The 22,553-nt window shown below is 36.7% G+C and overlaps 1 long non-coding RNA gene across 1 annotated transcript in view; it reads left to right on the top strand.

Annotated features, from left to right (window-relative positions):
* Window positions 1-14,236: 14,236 nt before the first annotated feature.
* The window catches only part of LOC103885225, a 52,918-nt gene continuing 44,601 nt past the window's right edge, over window positions 14,237-22,553 (top strand). The window contains exon 1 of the long non-coding RNA XR_004183761.1: window positions 14,237-14,752. This is a non-coding gene — a long non-coding RNA (uncharacterized LOC103885225). The remainder of the gene's footprint in view (window positions 14,753-22,553) is intronic.

Here is a 22,553-nt window from a genome sequence, read left to right on the forward strand (position 1 = left end):
TTTCTGAGATATTTTGATTTCTGTTGGGCAGTTATTATGTTTATTTTGTTTTGCTATGGCATAAAAATAGAAGAATATTCAAATGGAGACTACCAAGAAAGCATATTGCATGTCTACATACAGCATAAGCCACTTTTGAAAAATAAATAAATGAATAAGGAACAAAATAAAGAACATGTGCATGCAGTCGCTAAAGTTTGGAGAACTAGATGGCACGTATGTTCAGGATCAGGCTTTTCTTTCACCTGCTTTTAGTTTGGGTTTGTATATATCTGTTTAGTCACAGTAAGTTAAAGAAAATCTGTAATTCTAGAGGACTATTCAGTCTGAATAAAATCTAAGGTTAATTCTGCTGCTAACACATAGAACATTAAATGCTTTGGTTATACGTTAAGTTGCTTGACTTAAATGATTTATCAAGCACTCATATCTTGGGCATTTTCCAAAATTTTGTTTTATACCCTTTATCTTTTATCAGATATCTCACTCACTCCCTTGACATGATTCTCAAATCTGTATTTCCACACAAAGTCAAAGTGCTTTCTTTAGGTCCTGACCTGTTTCCATCTGCGTTTTGAGTATTGCCACCAAAATATACAACTGACAATTATAACAGTGCTGGTGTTTGTCAATAAGCAAAAGAAACTGAATCTGACAAACATATAAGAAGAATAAAAAGGATTGGAGCAAAATCAGAAGAAATAGACTTTGGGAAGTACAGAAATCAAAGCAATTTTAGGTAGTTGGTAGCAAGACTTAATGGATAATATTGTAAGCATTTCTGCATTACAGTGGGTCAGTGTCACCTGTTTTTTTCTTCTAGCCTCACCAACATGAGAGGCAAATTCCCAAACAAGAGTGAGTCATTAGTTGTTTTGGAAGGCAGAGCAAGGCAACGCAAAGTTTCACCAGAACTGTCCAAAACAGGGAAGGTGCAATATCCCAAATATGTTATCCAAAGGTGGAGGAAGAATACTGGCAACTTTAAAGTTTAAAACAACAGATTTTCTCATGCAGATAGTATCACCATTTCAAAACCAAATCAAACTCTCATGTCTCTGGAAGTGGACCTGTGACTGCATCCCTTAGCTCAGATATTAGCGTCAACGTTTACCAATAACATCAAATATTAACTTCAGCGTCAAGCTCAGCTCATCATAGTCATTAATAATCAATCATTCCTGACATTTATTACAAAATTCTACATACCGTTCAGTTTAATTTGTACACCTTTTATTTGAAATAATTTTAGGCTCCCATAGTAGTTGCAGTAATTGTAGAGTTCCGTGTACTTTTCACCTGGTTATATGAGCAGGCAATTCATTTAATTTCAGACTGCACATCTTGACCCAAGTTAACACTGTAGCTAGAATGTTCATTTAGTTTTCAGTCTTTACAGTACTTTTCTGGTCTGCTCTGAATGTGCCATTCAAGGCCAATCTGAAACGTGGATGGCATTCCACAATGTTGTTCAGTTCCCAAAAAATTTGCTGTGTTTATTCTACATGATTTCACACTGAGACCACAGAAGAGTCTGCCCAGGACTTTATACAAGGGTTTCAAGAATCTTTTTCTCCAGCTCTCTCTTTATAATTTTCTCATTACTCTAGTCCTGCCCGGGGAGTTGCCACCTCTTTGCTGTGTTTTGCGTAGTGCAGGTGAGCCATGGTCTGCAGAGCTCCACCCCATCATCTCTGTAGTCACAGCCCTGGTGGTTAGTAACGGGCAGGGATATTTGACTTCAGGGTGTCTTCCATGGCTGTGTCTCTCAGAGAATGGAGCAGTGCTTCTTGTTCTTTCATTTTCTCAGTACAAGGTGGTGATTGCACACAGCACACTTTTCCCCACTTTTCTCAGCACTTACGAGAATGGATAGGTACATATATGCTTCTGTGGCATTTGCCTAGAGAGAGGAGGTAGAATCAAATAATTCTAGCCTTAGAAAGTATCCTTTTACTGGTATTTGAATAGAGTGATCAAGATTTTCTTAAAATTTCAATTTTATTTTTAGAAAGTCTATACCTGTTTGCAGTTCAGAGTTGCTGTAACACTCAGGCTACAGCATATAGGAGAAAAAAGCAACAAAAGAAAACCACCTCCAGGCAACCAGCTAGGTTGTCCCCAAGGATTCTAGCAAGTTCTTCTCTCCACCTTTCAGAATCATTTCATAATAAAATTTTTAAAATATTATTTTTTAAAAATACATCATATTTAGTGGGAAGAATAAGGTGTTATGTACTACTGCATTATGTCTGGAACCAGAAGGTCTATAATATAACTTAAATTATATAATAAAAGTATCAGTACAACAGAGTCGTAATTTGGAAAGAGCTTAAGTTGGAAAACAAAGCTAATTTTGAAATGAAATAGATGAAAAAGTTTAAATTAGAAGAATTAAACAAAGGAGAGCTACTGTATTTTATTGAATTAAAGCAAACAGAAAAAATCTAAAATATATTTATTATTGGCGTTTCTTAGGGTTAAGTGAAAAAATATATTTTGTTTCTAATTTTAATTTGTAGCAGAAAATCAACTCCAAAACCTCATGGAACATCTACTCTTCATAGATCGTAAAGTGAAATTTATAAAAAGATGTCCATGTGGTTTTCAAAAATATATAGGTCAGATGTCTTTATCACAATTAAAAAACAAAATCTAAATGTTGTGGCTGAGTGCAGTGGCTCACTACTGTAACTACAGCACTTTGGGAGTCCTAGGTGGAAGAATCAGTTGAGCCCATGAGTTCGAGGCCAGCCTGGGCAGCCTACAGAGACCCGTTCTCTACAAAAGTAACATAAAAATATCTGTCAGTTGTGATAGGGCCTGCCTGTGGTTTCTACTACTTGGGAGGCTGAGGTGGGAGGACTGCTTGAGCTGGGAGGTCAAGGCTGAAGTGAGTCATGATTATGCGACTGCACTCTAGCCTGGATGAGACAGCAAGACCTTGTCTCTAAAGAAAATTTCAAAAAAAGAAAAAAAAAAACATAAAGCTGTTTTGTAAATTACTTTTGTATTTGGTTTTAGTTCTTGATAAAATATATGAATAAAATGATAATTTACTATTTGAGGAGAAAGCCAGCCTTACAAATAAAATGCATACAACTTCAATAGAGCTGCATCTTACCCTACGGCTAATTTATAAGATAAACATATGAGGCAAAAATTATTTTGAAAAATAACTTGAAAGTCTCTGGGAAACTCCAGAAGTAATATCCTTGAGTGTACACAATGGGAGTAGATTATTTTTCAAATGGAAAGAGGATGGTTGTCCTAGATAGGCAGACAGATGTTTCTGCTAAGGTAAAAGAAGAGAGAATATAAAGTGTAGAATGGTAGATTTTATGATAGAAATATTTATATATTGTTTTATTTGATTTTTTTTTCATAGTTTCAGTGAAGTAGGAAGTCAAGTACTCAGCTGAGAGTGAAAAGGAAAAAGAAAGTATTGGAAAGTTTAGGAGAAGAAGAGATAAAATAATAGCTTACGAGTGTGGGAGCTTGAACTGACACAGAAAAGTAGTAGAATTGTAGAGTAGCCCTAAAGATCCAGTAATTTAAGTGTTCATGAATTTAAAATGAAAACAACCATTACGTTTGTATGTGTGTTTGTGTTTATGTATGCCTGTGTGTGTGTGTCTGTGTATTTGTGTGTGTGTGTTTCCAAACTTTGTGATTCTCAGATGTGTATTTGGGAAAAGAAATTGATTTAACAAGTGTCGATGATTTCCTGGGCTAATAACATAAAAGAACAGCAAGATAATTGAAGATTCTTGCAATTTGTTAATTATGATGATGGAACATGGAATTCAAGACAGAAGAGGGGAAAGAAGAGTAAAAAGGGAGTATTCAGGAGAATGTGTCATTGAGTTGATATATGAGAGGTTTAGTATGGTCAGATCAATGCATGGCCAAGGAAACTAGACAAAATAAGCAGGAAAAAATGAAAACGTTCATCATAGACATGAATGTAAGATTATGATGGAGGGTTCTCTATAGCAATGATATCTAAAGTTGCACTTTCCAATAAAACTTTTTGGGTTGAAGGATATGTTTTATAACTGCACTACACAATTCAATTAGCCATTGAGCATAGAAATGTAGCACTGGGACTAAGAAACAATATTTTCACTATTCCTTTTATAAAACAGATTTATTGAGGTATAGTTGACATGCAATATACTGCAGATGTTTAGAGTATACAATTTAATATATTTTGATATAGGTATGCAGCCCCAAAGCCATCATCACCATGATTAAGATAACTAACGTAACACATCGCCTCCAACTTCCTCCTTTCTCCTTTCAACTTCCTCCTTCATCTGCCCATTCCCAGACAACCACTAATCTGCTTTCTATCATTCTGGAATAGTTGCACATTCTGAACTTTATACAAACGGGATTCTGCAGTATGTTTTCTTTTTTGTTATTATTGTTCTGGCTTCTTTCAATGAGCATTAAAATTTTGAGATTCCTTCAGGTCACATCTATCAAAAGGTTATTCCTTTTAGTTGGTAAGTAGCATTACATTATATGGATATAACACTTTAAAAATCATTAATGAACACCCGGTTTGTTTTCAGGATGTGGCTATTACAAATACTACCAAGTAAACTTTTCGTGCACAATCTTTGTGTGGATATATGCTTTCATATATTTTGGGGAAATAGCTATTAGTAGAATAACTGTATCAAAACGGTAGGTGTACATTTACTTTTAACAAAGCTGCCAAATTTCTCCAAAGTTGCATTGCCATTTTGTATTCTGTCAAGGATATGAGAGTTCCACTTGTTCCATTGCCAACATTTGGTGTAGCAAGTCTCTTTATTTTTAGACCTGCACATATGTTTGCAGTGACATTTGATTTTTCTTAATTCGCATTTCTTTAATAACTAATGACATTGTTGTTTTATGTCCTTATTTACAATAAATGTCTTCCAATGAAAGTCTGTAAATATATTTTCCTATGTTCTTTTCTAGAAGTTTAACATTATTTTTCTGTTTCCTTTAGAACTATGTTTTTGAGCTAATTTTATAAATTTTGTGAGGAATTTATTAATTTATTTTGCATATGCACGATATTTTTCTGCATCATTTCTTGAAATGGTTGTTCTTTTCCTACAGAATTACGCTAACATTTGTCAAAAACAATAGACCACATATTCATGAGCCTATTTTGTTTATCTCTTTGCCTGACTTTATGCCAGTGATGCATTTTTGTGTTAATGTACAGTAACAAAATTTTGAAATAAAGGACTTTTATTTAAAAGTTGTTTTCATTATAAGAGGCAATTTCCATTTCAATATACATTTTAAAATACACCTGTCAATTTCTACTAAAATGACTGCTTGGATTTCTATCAAGATTGCTTGAATTTATACATCATAAGCAAAACATTGACTGACAGGCCCAAGGGGTCAAGGAACTGCATCTTCTAGCCAAGGGAAGCTATGAGGGACCATGCCAAGAGGCACAGGGCATTCCAGCCCAGATGCTATGTTTTTCCCACAGTCTTTGCAACTGGCAGACCAGGAGATTCCCTCAGGTGCCTACACCATCAGGGCCCTGGGTTTCAAATACAAAACTGGGTGGCTGTTTGGGCAGACACTGAGATAGCTGCCAGGATTTTCTTTCATACCCTAGTGGTGCCTGAAATGCCAGCAAGACAGAAACATTCACTCCCCTGGAAAGGGGACTGAAGCGAGGGAGCCAAGCAGTGTTGCTCAGTGGATCTCACCCCCACGGAGCTCAGCAAGCTGAAATTCACCAGCTTGAAATTCTCACTGCCAGCACAGTAATCTGAAGTCGGCCTGGGATGGTCGAGCTTATTAGGGGGAGGGGCATCCACCATTACTGTGGCTTAAGCAGATGGTTTTCTCCTCACAGTGTAAACAAATCTGCCAAGAAGTTCAAACTGGGCAGAGCCCACCGCAGTGCCGCAAAGCCACTGTAGCCAGACTGCCTCTCTAGATTTCTCTTCTCTGGGCAGGACATCTCTGAAAGAAAGGCAGCAACCCCAGTCAGAGGCTTATAGATCAAACTCCCATCTCCCTGGAACAGAGCACCTGGGGGAAGGGGTGGCTGTGGCCACAATTTCAACAGATTTAAATGCCTGTCAGATCTGCCTGTCAGATCTGAAGAGAGCAGTGGCTCTCCCAGCACAGTGTTCGAGCTCTGCTAAGGGATAGATTGTCTCCTCAAGTGGATTCCTGACCCCTGTGCCTCCTGACTGGAAGATACCTCCCAGCAGGAGTCAACAGACATCTCAGAAAGGGGAGCTCCGGCTGGCATCTGGTGGGTGCCCCTCTGGGATGAAGCTTCCAGAGGAAGGAACAGGATGCAATCTTTGCTGTTCTGCAGCCTCTGCTGGTGATACCCGAGCAAACAGGGTCTGAAATCGACCTCTAGCAAACTTCAGCAGACCTGCATCAGAGGGGCCTGACTGTGAGAAGGAAAACTAACAAACAGAAAGGAATAGCATCAAATCAACAAAAATGACATCCACACACAAACCCCGTCTGAAAGTCACCAACATCAAAGCCAAAAGGTAGATAAATCCACAAAGATGAGGAAAAACCAGTATAAAAAGTTTGAAAATTCCAAAAAACAGAAAGCCTCTTTTCCTCCAAAGGATCACAACTCTTCACCAGTAAGGGAACAAAACTGGATATAGAACGAGTTTGACAAACTGACAGAAGTAGGCTTCAGAAGGTAGGTAATAAGAAACTCCTCTGAGCTAAAGAAGCATGTTCTAACCCAAAGCAAGGAAGCTAAGAATCTTGAAAAAAAGGTTAGAAGAATTGCTAACTACAATAACCAGTTTAGAGGAGAACATAAATGACCCGATGGAGCTAAAAACATAGCACAAGAAGTTCGTGAAGCATGAACAAGTATAAATAGTCAAATTGATCAATAGAAAGAAAGGATATCAGAGATTGAAGACCAAATTAATGAAATAAAGTGAGAAGAAAAGATTAGAAAAAAAAAAAAAATGAAAAGAAACAAACAAAGCCTCTGAGAAATATGGGACTATGTGAAAAGAACAAACCTACACTTGATTGGTGAACCTGAAAGTGACATGGAGAATGAACCCAGCAGGAAAACAGCCTTCAGGATATTATTCAGGAGAAATTCCCCAACCTGCAAGACAGGCCAACATTCAAATTCAAGAAATACAGACAACACCACAAAGATACTCTTCAAGAAGAGCAACCCCAAGACACATAATCTTCAGATTCACCAACGTTGAAATGAAGGAAAAAATGTTAAGGGCAGCCAGAGAGAAAGGTAATATTACCCACAAAGGGCAGTCCATCAGGCTAACACTAGATGTCTCTGTGGGAATCCTATAAGCCAGGAGAGAGTAGGGGCCAATATTCAACATTCTTTAAAAAAAGAATTTTCAACCTAGAATTTCATATCCAGCCAAATTAAGTTTCATAAGAGAAGGAAAAATAAAACCTTTACAGACAAGCAAATGCTGAGAGATTTTGTCACCACCAGGCCTGCCTTACAAGAACTCCTGGAGGAAGCACTAAATATGGAAAGGGAAAACAGGTAGCAGCCACTGCAAAAGCATACCAAATTGTAAAGACCATTGACACTATGAAGAACTTGCATCAACTAATGGGAAAAATAACCAGCTATCATCATAATGACAGGATCAAATTTATACAAGGCAATATTAATCTTAAATACAAATGGGCTAAAAAATGGGCTAAATGCCCCAATTAAAATACACAGAATGACAAATTGGGTAAAAAGTAAAGACCCATCTGTATGCTGTATTCAAAAGACCTATCTTATGTACAAAAATGTACAAAAACACACATAGGCTCAAAATAAAGGGATAGAGGAAGATTTACTAAGCAAATGGAAAACAAAATAAATAAATAAATAAATAAAAATAAGCAGCAGTTGCAATGCTAGTCTCCGATAAAACACACTTCAAACCAAGAAAGATAAAAAAAGACAAAGAAGGGCATTACAAAATGGTAAAGGGATCAATGCAACAAGAAGAGCTAACTATCCTAAATATATATGCACACAACACAGGAGTGCACAGATTCATAATGCAAGTTTTTAGTAACCTAAAAAGAGATTTAGACTCCCACACAATAATAGTGGGAAACTTTAACACCCCACTATCAACATTAGTCAGATCAACAAAACAGAAAATTAACAAGGATATTCAGGACTTGAACTCAGTTCTGGACCAAGCCAACCTAATAGACATCTACAGAACTGTCCACCACAAATCAACAGAAAATACATTCTTCTCAGCACCACATAGCACATATTCTAAAATTGACCACATAATTGGAAGTAAAACTTTCCTCAGCATATGCAAAAGAACAGAAATCATAACAAACAGTGTCTCAGACCACAGTGCAATCAAATTAGAACTCAGGATTAAGAAACTCACTCAATCGCACAACTACATGGAAACTGAACAAACTACTCCTGAATGACTACTGGGTAAATAACGAAATTAAGCCTAAATAAAGAAGTTCTTTGAAACCAATGAGAACAAAGACACAATGTACCACAATCTCTGGGACAAAGCTAAAGCAGTGTGTACAGGAAAATTTATAACACTAAGTGCCCACAGGAGAAAGTGGGAAAGATCTGAAATCAACACCTAAAATCACAATTAAAAGAATTAGAGAAGAAGGAGCAAACAAATTCAAAATTTAACAGAAGACAAGAAATAAATAAGATCAGGGCAGAATTGAAGGAGAGAGACACAAAAATCCCTAGAAAAAATGAATGAATCCAGGAACTGTTTTGTTGAAAAGATCAACAAAATAGATAGACCACTAGCCAGACTAATAAAGAAGAAAGGAGAGAAGAATCAAATAGACACCATAAAAAATGATAGAAGGGATATCACCACTGATCCCACAGAAATACAAATTACCATCAGAGAATACTATAAACACCTCTATGCAAATAAACTAGAAAATGCAGAAGAAATGGGTAAATTCCTGGACACATACAACCTCCCAAGAATAAACCAGGAAGAAGTCCAATCCCTGAATAGACCAATAACAAGTTCTGAAATTGAGGCAGTAATTAATAGCTAACCAACCAAAATGAGCCCAGGACCAGACAGATTCACAGCCAAATTCTACCAGAGGTACATTGAAGAACTGGTACCATGCCTTCTGAAACTATTCCAAACAATAGAAAAAGAGTGACTCCTCCCTAATTCATTTTATGAGACCAGAATCATCCTGATACCAAAACCTGGCAGAAACACAACAACAACAAAAAAGGAACATTTCAGACGAACATCCCCAAGGAACATCAAAGTGAACATTCTCAATAAAATACTGGCCAATAGAATCCACTAGCATATCAAAAACATTACACACAACGATCTAGTGTGCTTCATCTCTGGGATGGAAGGCTGGTTCAACACACGCAAATCAAAAAACATAATGCATCACATAAACAGAACCAATGACAAAACCCACATGATTATCTCAATAGACGCAGAAAAGACCTTCGGTAAAATTAAACACCCCTTCATGCTAAAGCTCTCAATAAACTAGGTATTGATGGAATGTATCTCAAAATAATAAGAGCTATTTATGACAAACCCACAGCCAATATCATACTGAATAGGCAAAAGCTGGAAGCACTCCCTTTGAAAACTGGCACAAGACTAGGAACCCCTCTGTCATCACTCATATTCAACATAGTATTGGAAATTCTGGCCAGGGCAATCAAGCAAAAGAAATAAATAAAGGGTATTCAGGTAAGAAGAGATGAAGTCAAATTGTTTCTGTTTGCAGATGACATAATTGTATATTTAGAAAACCCCATTGGCTCAGCCCAAAATCTCCTTATGCTGACAAGGAACTCCAGCAAATTCTCAGAATACAAAATTAATGTGCAAAAACTACAAGCATTCCTAAACACTGATAATACACAGAGAGCCAAATCATGACTGAACTCCCATTCACAATTGCTTCAAGGAGAATAAAATACCTAGGAATACAACTTACAAGGGATGTGAAAGACCTCTTCAAGGAGAACTACAAACCACTGCTCAAGGAACTAAGAGAGGACACAAGCAAATGGAATACAATTCCATGCTCTTAGATAGAAGGAATAAATATTGTGAAAAAGGCCAGACTGCCCAAAGTAATTTATTGATTCAATGCTATCCCAAGGTACCACTGACTTTCTTCAGAGAATTAGAAAAAAGTACTTTAAATTTCATATGTAAGCAATAAAGAGCCCATATAGCCAAAAAAAATCCTAAGCAAATTGGACAAAGCTGGAGGCATCATGCTACTTGACTTCAAACTATACTACAATACTACAGCAATCAAAACAGCATGGTACTAGTAGTAAAACAGAGACATAGACCAATGGAACAGAAAAGAGCCCTCAGAAACAACACCACACATCTACAATCTTCTGACCTTTGACAAAACTGGCAAAAACAAGCAATGTGGAAAAGATTCCCTATTTAATAAATGGTGTTGGGAAAACTGCTTAGCCATATGCAGACAACTGAAACCGGACCCCTTCCTTACACCTTATACAAAAATTAACTTAAGATGGATTAAAGACTTAAATGTAAAACCTAAAAACATAAAAACTCTAGAAGAAAACCTAGACAATACCATTCAGGACATAGGCATGGGCAAAGACTTCATGAATAAAACACCAAAAGCAATGGCAACAAAAGCCAAAATTGACAAATGGGATCTAATTAAACTAAAGAGATTCTGCACAGCAAAAGAAACTATCATCAGACTGAACAGGCAACCTACAGAATGAGAGAAAATTTTTGCAATCTGTCCATCTGACAAAGGGCTAATAGCCGGAATCTACAAGAAACTTAAACAAATTTACAAGAAAAAAACAAACAAGCTCATCAAAAAGTTGGCAAAGGATATGAACAGGCACTTCTCAAAAGGAGACATTTATGCAGCCAACAAACATATGAAGAAAAGCTCATCATCACTGGTCGTTAGAAAAATGTAAATCAAAACCACAATGAGATACTATCTCACACCAGTTAGAATGGCTATCATTAAAATCTCAGGAAACAACAGATGCTGGAGAGAATGTGGAGAAATAAAAACTTTTACACTGCTGGTAGGAGTGTAAATTAGTTCAACCATTGTGGAAGACAGTGTGGAGATTCCTCAGGGATCCAAAACCAGAAATACCATTTGACCAGCAATCCCACTACTGTGTATATACCAAAAGGATTATAAATCATTCTTCTCTGAAGATACATGCACACATATGTTTATTGCAGTACTATTCACAATAGCAAAGACTTGGAACCAACCCAAATGCCCATCAATGATAAACTGGATAAAGAAAATGTGGCACATATACACCATGGAATACTATGCAACCATAAAAAAGAATGACCTCATGTTCTTTGCAGTGACATGGATGAAGCTGGAAACCATCATTCTCAGCAAACTAACACAGGAACAGAAAACCAACCACTGCGTGTTTGCACTCATAAGTGGGAGTCGAACAATGAGAACACATGGACACTGGGAGGGGAACATCACACACTGGCGTCTGTTGTGGGGTGGGGTGCTAGGGGAGGGATAGCCTTAGGAGAAATACCTAACATGAATGGTTGATGGGTGCAGCAAATCACCATGACATGTGTATACCTGTGTAACAAACCTTCACGTTCTGCACGTGTATCCCAGAACTTAAAGTATAATAAGAACAAAGAAAAAAATAAATTAAAAAGGGAACCAGGAACATAAACAGACAGTTCTCAAAAGAAGATATACAAGTGGCCAAAAAACATGCAAATATGCAAATTGGCATGCAAATTAAAACCACTATCTCACACAAGTCAGAATGATTACCAAAAAGTCAAAAATAGCAGATGTTGGCAAGGTTGCAGGCAAAAGGGAATGCTAATATACTGTTGGTAGGATTTTACATTAGTCAACTACTTTGAAAAGTAGTTTGGAATTTTCTCAACAACCTAAAAATAAAATTACCATTTGACCCCACAATCCTATTACTGGATATATACCCAAAGGGAAAGAAATTATTCTACCAAGAAGATGCCTGTAATCACATGTAATTCAAAGTATAGGGGAGGATGTATGTAGGTTATATGCAAATACTACCTTTTATGTAAGGAACTTGAGCAGTTGAGTGTTCTGATATTCATGGGCTGCAGGAGAGCATCCTGGAACAAGCCCTGCAGATATTTAAGGACTACTTTAATATCGTATGGTATACTGAAAGCTTGTGAAAACAGTAGATTTTAGGGGCTCTTACCAGACACACAAGAAAACAACTGTGTGAAATGATGAATATTTTAATTGGCTCTACTGCAATAATCATTTTGCTATACATATGTATCAAAACATTATGTTGTACACTGTAAATGCACACAATTACAAAAAAATTATATGGCTCCCTTTATGAGGACATCTGTGATTTAATTTTGAACCCATGTGAATAATTTTGGCAATAATTATTTTTTGTTTCCTTTATCACGTAATACTCACCAATTCCGCATATTAGGATATGAATAACTTTTGGAACGGCAGGTATTTTCACATACCATATTTGAAAAATTAGAGTTTATTTTAATCAAACACAACACTAATTCATAATCTATATAATAGTGCCTCTGAACCTCCCAGGTAATCATCCACATCACACATGATCCTGAGCTCCTTATAAACTGAATCAGTGTTGACAGTTGGCATTTTTTCTTGTTGCTGTATTTTATGTAGTGCACATCTTTTATATAAAGTGTTGAGCTTAGTTCTCCCTTGTGGCTTAAAGAATTGTTTTAGATCATAAGCTGCTAACAGGAAGAAACACAGAATCTAGTGCTTTTCTGGGAGTGAATACTTCAGTATGAGGTACAGTGTGACATGCCATAAATATATTTTTTATTATGATTTCATGAATAATGAACCACTCATGACTCTTTGCAAATAAATAGGTATAATATACAACAAGCCTGTCAGATCAGGAACTGCTCATCCATGCTGTTGTAAATTGCTTGGAGGGTAAACTGTTTTTAGATTCTAACACAGTAAGAAAATGACAGAGAAGATCTCAATTGAGTATGAAAAATAAGAAGTATGAGATTTAAAATGATAAACAACAGTTAATTTTGAAATTTATCCCCATTGGTTTCATAAGAAGCCATATGAATACTTGCTATAATAGTGTAATGATGAATTTTTAGGAATTCATGGTTGAAAGCAAGGTTAGATTATATCTAGAATTATATTTTAATAGAAATAGTGTACTTGTTTTGAAATATAGTGAGAGAGAAAAAGAGCGAGTAGGGAGGAGAAAGGAAGGAAGGAAACGGGAAGGGAGAAAAGGAAATAGGGAAAAGATAAGAGTTTCACTTATTTCAGATATATTTCCTTCTAGTAAGTCAATTGTCTGCTTAGCATCAGTGACTGGTAATATTTACAGACATGAGATCTCTGAACAGACACAGAAAAGTATAAGTGGGACTTTTCCATAAGTTTCCTCTAAAGGAGGTATTTCTTTTCCTGACTGCCGTATCAAAATTTTCAGCCCCATGTTTCAATGTTCTAAATTTCTGTTTTCTAATTTTTTAATTCTGAGTAACAAGAATCACTATATAAAGTTCAACATATTTAACTGACTTTTTATTACTGTCTTCCATAATAGAATGCTAGTTTCATATGGACAGTGTTATTACTATGATGTGTTCAGTACATATGGTATCCCCACTGCCAAAAACACTGATCCCCTGAAAAAGTTTACCTATATCAATTTTTACTGAATAAACAAATTAGTCATTTAGCTAATATTTCTGATTCAATGAAGAACTTATTTTCTAAATAACTGTGGAAATATGTGCTTATAGATAATTTTTATAAACTGTTTTCCAAATTGGTCCTTAAAATTAAATTTAAAAATTTAAAAAAAAAAAAGGAGGTAAGTATAGTCCTTACAATGGATTATATAATATCACTAGACTTTATAAAAATCTAAGCAATTGAAAACTAGATGCATACTAAGTATTCAACATGAAAAGCACCTAAATCAAAGCTTGGACAATACAAAAATAGCAATGTATGTAAGTGATATCCCTATTCAAGAAGCCTCCTCTGAGCTTATCTATTACATCATAAACCTTCTAGAACTAGAAGAAGATGTAGTTCTTATTTTTGAATCCTAGTAACTCATAGAGTGCATATCTTCTGGTAGGTCTTTAATATATATTTCTTAAAAATTTTTGAAACAGACTTATTGTATGATTCATATATCATTCAAGTGATCTATTTAATCTGTAAAATCTCAAGATTTTTAGTATATTTAAAGAGTTGTGTGACCATCACCATACTCTATTGATATATTTCATCATTCAGTAAAGAAACTCTTTACTCTTTGGCACAACTCTACAACACCTCTATCCCTAGTAATAAAGAATCTACTTTTTGTGTTCATAGATTTGTCTATTATGGACAAATCATATAAATTGAATTATATATGTAATTTTTGCTTCTGACTTCTTTCATATAACATGATGTTTTTATGGCCCATGATGTTGTAATACTCCATATTGCCAAATAGTATTATTTTGCTTTTTTTTAAATTTATGACTTGTTGGGCATTTGGGATATATCTATATTTTGGTGATTAGAAATAATGTTATAAACAATTGTGTACAAGTGTTTGTGTGAACATATGTTTTAAATTTTCTAGGGTGTATACCTAGCAGTACAAGTGTTGAGTCATATAGTAAGTATATATTTATCCTTTCCAAAAACTAGCAGAATATTTTCCAAAGTGATCATGCCATTTTACAATTCAAACTACCATGTATGAGTCCTAATATCTCTACATTCTTTCCAACACTTGCTGTTATCTGTCATTCTTATTATAAATATACAATTGTGTGTGAAATGACATCTGTTATGGTCTTAATGTTTGTGTCTCCTCTAAATTCATATGTTAAAATGCCAACCCCCAAGGTGCTGGTGTTAGGAGATGGGTTCTTTAGGGGTGATTAAGTCATGAGAGCAGAGTCTCCACGGGTGGAATTGGTGTTCTTATGAAAGAAACGCCCAGAGCCCTTTTTCCTATCCCGTTCTGTGAGGTTACAGTGACAAAATGGCCTTCCTTGAGGAAGCCGACCCTCACCAGACAATTGAATCTGCTAATGCTTTGATCATGGGCTTTCTAGCTTCCAGAACACTGAGAAATTAATTTTTGTTTTCATATGCCACCCAGTTTATGGCACTTCATTATAGTTGTATGAATGAATAAAAAATGTATCCCATTGTGAGTTTAATTTGCATTTTCCTGATGGCCAAAAATGTTAAGTATCTTTATACATTATTATTGGACATTTTTAAATATTTCTGAAGAAATATCTAGTCAAATGTTCTGCTTATTTATTAATTCACATATTCTTTTATTTTAGAGTTGTTACAGTTTTTCGTGTATAGTGGATACAAGTCCCTTACCATGTATGTAATTTGCAGATAATTTATTCAAATATAAATGTTGTCTTTTTACTTTCTTGATGGTGTCCTTTCAAGCACAAAGTATTTTAATTTTGGTGAACTCCAATGTATCATTTTTACTGCTTTTTTTTTTTTTGCAAGTGGTTTTGAAACCACTGACAAATTCAAGATCACCAAAACATATCTATGTTTTATTCTAAGTGTTTTATAGTTTAGATCCTGCATTTAGGTCTTTGGTTCATTTTGAATTAACTTTTGTATATGATGTGAGATAGCCATCCAACTCTATTCTCTAAGTGCAAATTGAGTCAATCCATTTGTTAAAAAGACCATACTCTCCTTGTGTACTTGTCCTGACACTCTTGTTCAAATCAAATTACTGTAAATACAAGGGTTTACTTTTTAATTCTCGGTTTTGATCCATTGAGCTAAATGCATCTCCTGTATCAATAACAGATACTCTTAATTACTGGGACTTTGTAGTAATTTTTTTTTTTTTAATTTCCAACTTTTATGTCAATTTCAGGGTTAGCTGTGCAGGATGTGAGGGTTTGTTATATAGTTAAACATGTGCCACAACGAATAGCTGCACATATCATCCCATTACCTTGGTATTAAGCCCAGCATCCATTAGCTGTTCTTCCTGATGCTCTTCTTCTATCACCCATCTTCCAACAGGCCCCAGTGTGTGTTGTTCCCCTCCATGTGTCCAGGTTTTCTCATCATTCAGCTCCTAATTGTAAGTGAGAACATGTGGTATTTGATTTTCTGTTCCTTTGTTATCTTGCTGAAGATAATGACTTCTGGCTCCATCCATGTCCTGGCAGAGGACATGACCTCATTCCTTTTAATGGCTACATAGTATTCCATGGTGAATATGTACATTTTCTTTATCCACTCTATCACTGATAGGCATTTAGGTGGATTCCATGCCTTTGCTATTGTGAATAGTTTTGCAATGAAATACATATACGTGCATCTTTATAATAGAATAATTTATATTCCTTTTGATGTATACCCTGTAATGAGATTGCTGGATCAAATGATATTTCATTTTTTTATTATACTTTAAGTTCTAAGGTACATGTGTACAACATGCAGGTTTGTTACATATGTATACATGTGCCATGTTGGTGGGCTGCACTCATTAACTCATCATTTACATTAGGTAAATCTCCTAATGCTATCCCTCCCCCCTCCCCCTACCCCATAACAGACCCCGGTGTGTGATGTTCCCCACCCTGTGTCCAAGTGTTCTCATTGTTCAATTCCCACCTATGAGTGAGAACATGCGGTGTTTTTTTGTCCTTGTGATAGTTTGCTAAGAATGATGGTTTCCAGCTTCATCCATGCCCCTACAAAGGACATGAACTCATCCTTTCTTATGGCTGCATAGTATTCCGTGGTGTATATGTGCCACATTTTCTTAATCCAGTCTGTCAGTGATGGACATTTGGGTTGGTTCCAAGTCTTTGCTATTGTTAGTGCTGCAATAAACATATGTGTGCATGTGTCTTTATAGCAGCATGAATTATAATCCTTTGGGTATATACCCAGTAATGCAATGGCTGGGTCAGATGGTATTTCTAGTTCTAGATCCTTGAGGAATTGCCACACTGTCTTCCACAATGGTTGAACTAGTTTGCAGTCCCACCAACAGTGTAAAAGTGTTCTATTTCTCCACATCCTCTCCAGCACCTGTTGTTTCCTGACTTTTTAATGATTGCCATTCTAACTGGTGTGAGATGGTATCTCATTGTGGTCTTGATTTGCATTTCTCTGATGGCCAGTGATGATGAGCATTTTTTCATGTGTCTGTTGGCTGTGTACATGTCTTCTGTGAGAAGCATCTGTTCATATACTTTGCCCACATTTGATGGGGTTGTTTGATTTTTTCTTGTAAATCTGTTTGACTTCTTTGTAGATTCTGGATATTAGCCCTTTTTCAGATAAGTAGATTGCAAAAATTTTCTCCCATTCTGTAGGTTGCCTGTTCACTCTGATGGTAGTTTATTTTCCTGTACAGGAGCTCTTTAGTTTAATTAGATTCCGTTTGTCTATTGTGGCTTTTGTTGCCATTGCTTTTTGTGTTTTAGTCATGAAGTCCTTACCCATGCCTATGTCCTGAATGGTATTGCCTAGATTTTCTTCTAAGGTTTTTATGGTTTTAGGTCTAACATTTAAGTCTTTAATACTTCTTGAATAAATTTATGTATAAGGTGTAAGGAAGGGATCCAGTTTTAGCTTTCTACTTATGGCTAGCCACTTTTCCCAGCACCATTTATTAAATAGGGAATCCTTTCCTCATTTCTTGTGTTTGTCAATGTTGTCAAAGATCAGATGGTTATAGATGTGTGGTATTATTTCTGAGGGCTCTGTTCTGTTCCATTGGTCTATATCTCTGTTTTGGTAGCAGTGCCATGCTGTTTTGGTTAGTGTGGCCTTGTAGTGTACTTTGAAGTCAGGCAGCGTGATGCCTCCAGCTTTGTTCTTTTGGCTTAGGATTGTTTTGGCAATGTGGGCTCTTTTTTGGTTCCATAAGAACTTTAAAGTAATTTTTTTTTTTTCCAATTCTGTGAAGACAGTCATTCGTAGCTTGACAAGGATGGCATTGAATCTATAAATTACCTTGGGCAGTATGGCCAATTTCACGATATTGATTCTTCCTATCCATGAACATGGAATGTTCTTCCATTTGTTAGTGTCTTTTATTTCGTTGAGGAGTGGTTTGTAGTTCTCCTTGAAGAGGTTCTTCACATCACTTGTAAGTTGGATTCCTAGGTATGTCATTCTCTTTGAAGCAATTGTGAATGGGACTTCACTCATATTTGGCTCTCTGTTTGTCTGTTATTGGTGTATAGGAATGCTTGTGAGTTTTGCACATTGATTTTGTATCCTGAGACATTGCTGAAGTTGCTTATCAGCTTAAGGAGATTTGGGGCTGAGATGATGGGGTTTTCCAAATATACAATCATGTCATCTGCAAAAAGGGACAATTTGACTTCCTCATTTCCTAATTGAATACTCATTATTTATTTCTCCTGCCTGATTGCCCTGGCCAGAACTTCCAACAATATGTTGAATAGGCATGGTGGAAGAAGGTATCCTTGTCTTGTGCCAGTTTTCAAAGAGAATGCTTCTAGTTTTTGCCCATTTAGTATGATATTGACTGTTGGTTTGTCATAAATAGTTCTTACTATTTTGAGATACATCCCATCAATACATAGTTTATTGAGAGTTTTTAGCATGAAGGCTGTTGAATTTTGTCAAAGGTCTTTTCTGCATCTACTGAGATAATCATGTGGTTTTTGTCTCTGGTTCTGTTTATATGCTGGATTACATTTATTGATTTGCGTATGTTGAACCAGCCTTGCATCCCAGGGATGAAGCCCACTTGATCATGGTGGATAAGCTTTTTGATGTGCTGCTGGTTTTGGTTTGCCAGTATTTTACTGGGGATTTTTGTATTGATGTTCATCAGCAATGTTGGTCTACATTTCTCTTTTTTTGTTGTATCTCTGCCAGGCTTTGGTATTAGGATGATGGTGTCCTCATAAAAAGAGGATTCACTCTTTTTCTATTGATTGGAATAGTTTCAGAAGGAATGGTACCAACTCCTCTTTGTACCTCCAGTAGAATTCGGCTGTGAATATCTCTGCCTGGACTTTTTTTGGTTGGTAGGCAATTAATTATTGCCTCAATTTCAGAGCCTGTTATTGGTCTATTCAGGGATTCAACTTCTTCCTTGTTTAGTCTTGGGAGGGTGTATGTGTCCAGGAATTTATCCATTTTTTCCAGATCTTCTACTTTATTTGCATAGAGATGTTTATAGTATTCTCTGATGGTAGTTTGTATTTCTATGGGACCAGTGGTGATATCCCCTTTATCATTTTTTATTGCATCTATTTGATTCTTTTCTCTTTTCTTCTTTATTAGTCTTGCTAGTAGTCTATCAATTTTGTTGATCTTTTCAAAAAACCAGCTCCTGGATTTATTGATTTTTGAAGGGTTTTTGTGTCTCTATCTCCTTCAGTTCTGCTCTGATCTTAGTTACTTCTTGCCTTCTGCTAGCTTTTGAATGTGTTTGCTCTTCTTTCCCTAGTTTTTTTAATTGTGGTGTTAGGGTGGTGATTTTAGATCTTTCCTGCTTTCACTTTTGGGCATTTAGTGCTATAAATTTCCCTCTACACACTGTTTTAAATGTGTCCCAGACATTCTGGTATGTTGTGTCTTTGTTCTCATTGGTTTCAAAGAACATCTTTATTTCTGCCTTCATTTTGTTGTTTACCTAGTAGTCATTCAGGAGCAGGTTGTTCAGTTTCCATGAAGTTGTGCAGTTTTGAGTGAGTTTCTTAATCCTGAGTTCTAATTTGATTGCACTGTGGTCTGAGAGATTGTGTGTTGTTATTTCTGTCTTTTACATTTGCTGAGGAATGCTTTACTTCCAAGTATGAGGTTGATTTTGGAATAAATGTGATGTGGTGCTGAGAAGAATGTATAGTCTGTTGATTTGTTGTGGAGAGTTCTGTAGATGTCTATTAGGTCCGCTTGGTCCAGAGCTGAGTTCAAATCCTGGATATCCTTGTCAATTTTCTGTCTCGTTGATCTGTTTAATGTTGACAGTGGGTTTTTAAAGTCTCCCATTATTATTGTGTGGTAGCCTAAGTCTCTTTTATGTCTCTAAGGACTTGCTTTATGAATCTGGGTGCTCCTGTATTGCTTGCATATATATATTTAGGATACTTAGATCTTCTTTATGAATTGGTGCCTTTACCAATATGTGATGGCCTTCTTTGTCTCTTTTGATCTTTGTTGGTTTAAAGTCTGTTTTATCAGAGACTAGGATTGCAGCACCTGCTTTTTTCGTTTTCCATTTGCTTGGTAGATCTTCCTCCATTCCTTTATTTTGAGCCTATGGCTGTCTCTGCACATGAGATGGATCTCCTGAATGCAACACTCTGATGGGTCTTGACTCTGTATCCAATTTGCCAGTCTGTGTCTTTTAATTGGGGCATTTAGCCCTTTTAAATTTAAGGTTACCATTGTTATATGTGAATTTGATCCTGTCATTATGATGTTAGCTGGTTCTTTTGCTTGTTAGTTGATGCAGTTTCTTCCTAGCATCAATGGTCTTTACAATTTGGCATGTTTATGCAGGCTGGTACTGGTTGTTTCTTTCCATGTTTAGTGCTTCTTTCAGGAACTCTTGTAAGGCAGGCCTGGTGGTGACAAAATCTCTCAATATTTGCTTGCCTGTAAAGGATATTATTTATCCTTCAATTATGAACTTCGTTTGGCTGGATATGAAATTCTGGGTTGAAAATTCTTTCTTCTAGAATGTTGAATATGGGCCCCCACTCTTTTTTGGCTTGTAGAGTTTCTGCTGAGAGATCTGCTGTTAGTCTGATGGGCTTCCCTTTGTGGATAACCCAACTTTTCTCTCTGACTGCCCTTCACATTTTTTCCTTCATTTCAACCTTGGTAAATCTGACAATTATGAGACTTGGGGTTGCTCTTCTCAAGGAGTATCTTTGTGGTATTATCTGTATTTCTTGAATTTGAATGTTGGCCTGTCTTGCTAGGTTGGGGAACTTCTCCTGGATGACATCCTGAAGAGTGTTTTCTAACTTGGTTCCATTCTCCCTGTCACTTTCAGGTACACCAATCAAACATAGATGTGGTCTTTTCACATAGTCCCACATTTCTTGGAGGCTTTGTTCATTTCTTTTTCTCTTTTTTTCTCTAAACTTCTCTTCTAACTTCATTTCATTCATTTGGTCTTCAATCATTGATACTCTTTCTTCCAGTTGATCTAATCAGCTACTGAAGCTTATGCATGTGTCACGTAGTTCTCATGGCATGGTTTTCAGCTCCATCAGGTCATTTAAGGCCTTCTCTATGCTGTTTATTCTAGTTAGCCATTCAGCTAATCTTTTTAAAGGCTTTTAGCTTCCTTCTGGTGGGTTCAAATATCCTCCTTTAGCTCAGAGAAGTTTCTTATTACTGATGTTCTGAAGCCTACTACTGTCACCTCATCAAAGTCATTCTCCGTCCAGCTTTGTTCCATTGCTGGCAAGGAGCTGTGATCGTTTGGAGGAGAAGAGGCACTCTGGTTTTTAGAATTTTCAGCTTTTCTGCTCTGGTTTCTCCCCATCTTTGTGGTTTTATCTACATTTGGTCTTTGATGATGGTGACCTACAGATGGGGTTTCGTTGTGGTTGTCCTTTTTGTTTATGCTGATGCTATTCCTTTCTTTTTGTTAGTTTTCCTCCTAACAATCAAGACCCTCAGATGCAGGTCTGTTGGAGTTTTCTGGAGTTCCACTCCAGAATCTGTTTGCCTGGGTATGACCAGCAGAGACTGCAGAACAGCAATTATTGCAGAACAGCAATTATTGTAGAACAGTAAATGCTGCTGCCTGATCCTTCCTCTGGAATCTTCATCTCAGAGGGCCACCCAGCTCTATGAGGTTTCTGTTGGCCCCTACTGGGAGCTCTCTCCCAGTTAGGCTACTAGGGAGTCAGGGACTCACTGGAGGAGGCAGTGTGTCCATTCTCACATCTCAAACTCCATGCTGGGAGAACCACTGCTCTCTTCAAAGGTGTCAGACAGGGACATTTACTTCTTCAGAAGTTTCTGCTGTCTTTTGTTCAGCTATGCCCTGCCCTCAGAGGTGGAGTCTATGGAGGCAGGTAGGCATTGTTGAGCTGCAGTGCGCTCCACCCTGCTCGAACTTCCTGGTAGGTTTGTTTACCTAGTCAAGCCTCAGTAATGTTGGATGCCCCTCCCCCAGCCTCACTGCCACCTCACAGTTGGATCTTGGACTGCTGTGCTAGCAGTGAGCAAGGCTCTGTGGGCTTGGGACCTGCTGCCAAGCCAGGTGCAGGATATAATCTCCTGGTGTGCCATTTGCTAAGACCATTGCAAAAGTGCAGTATTAGGGCAGAAGTGTCCTGATTTTATAATTGCCATGATTTACTCTAGGTCTTCTTATGACTGACTTATTTTACTTAGCGTAGTATACTCAAGTTTCATCTATGCTGCAATATGGGGCAAACTTCCTTTATTTTTTA

This window comes from Papio anubis, chromosome 5 (genome assembly GCF_008728515.1).
Source record: "Papio anubis isolate 15944 chromosome 5, Panubis1.0, whole genome shotgun sequence".
NCBI lineage: Eukaryota > Metazoa > Chordata > Mammalia > Primates > Cercopithecidae > Papio > Papio anubis.